This window comes from Plasmopara halstedii (assembly GCF_900000015.1).
Source record: "Plasmopara halstedii genome assembly, contig: Scaffold_2695, whole genome shotgun sequence".
Taxonomy (NCBI): Eukaryota; Oomycota; class Peronosporomycetes; order Peronosporales; family Peronosporaceae; genus Plasmopara; species Plasmopara halstedii.
In genome coordinates, this window is record NW_020189601.1 from 78,620 (window position 1) to 79,688 (window position 1,069).

Below are 1,069 nucleotides of genomic sequence, written 5' to 3' on the forward strand. Positions count from 1 at the left end.
CTCTTGTAGACACAAAGTCATCGACTTTTCTACGGATGATGATGGGCCTGACATCAGCTAGTCACTCGGCTATTCCCCCTCCCTGAGCCATGAGATAGCGGCGTCAGCGGAAGGCGAGGGTGAATCAGCCCGTTCACGTAGAACGGCGTGTAGTCGGTAGACGAATGCACTGCATTGTTCAGTGCAAACGCTACGAGTGGTAAGATGGCACTCCAGCGACTCGGCGTCTCAGCGAAGAACGTCTTCGATGATGCGAAACACCCTTTCTGTTTGACTATCGGTCTACGGATGATCCGCTGTCGACATATCCAACTTGGTGCCTAGCACCTTGAAGATAGTCGACCAGAGATTTCCTGTGAAACGGGGGTCTCTATCAGAGACAATCGACTCTGGGATCCGTGATGTCGAAAAACACGATCTACAAACAGCGTTGCTGTACCGACTCCGTCGATGGGGTCTAGCACCGCCGCCAATTGAGCCATTTTGCTCAATTGGTCGACGAATACCACGACACCCGTGTTACCCGCCGAATCTTTCAACAGGCCAAACACAAACTCCAAACTCATGGACTGCCAGCACCCAGTGGGTACCGGTAAGCTGGCCAGCGGCGCAGCCGCATTTGGAGAGGGTTCTACCTGTTGACACGTCTCACACGTGCGCACAAGGTGCTCGTCCATTTGTACGACTTGGACAACCAATAGTGGTGACTCACAGAAATGTGCGTTCTCTAGACCGATATGACCACCGAGCGGCGTGTCTTGCGCCTTATAGAGGATGCGGTATTTTAAATTCTCATCATGAGGAACTACAATTCGTGGTGTATCCGATGAATCGGTGCTATAGTACAGCAATCCGTTATTCAACGAATATTGTTGCAATCGTGCACGCAGACTTTGTGACAATTTTTAGTCCGACTTTTCAAAACCCTTGCTCCCTAGAGCTCATAGTCTGGTCTGCGTGACAACGCTTCAGCCAAAGCATTCTGCTTTCCCGGCTTATACCTCACCTCGGAGTTATATTCCGCAAAGAAGGATAGCCATCTAGCCATCCTCTGCGAGAGGTGGGGCGA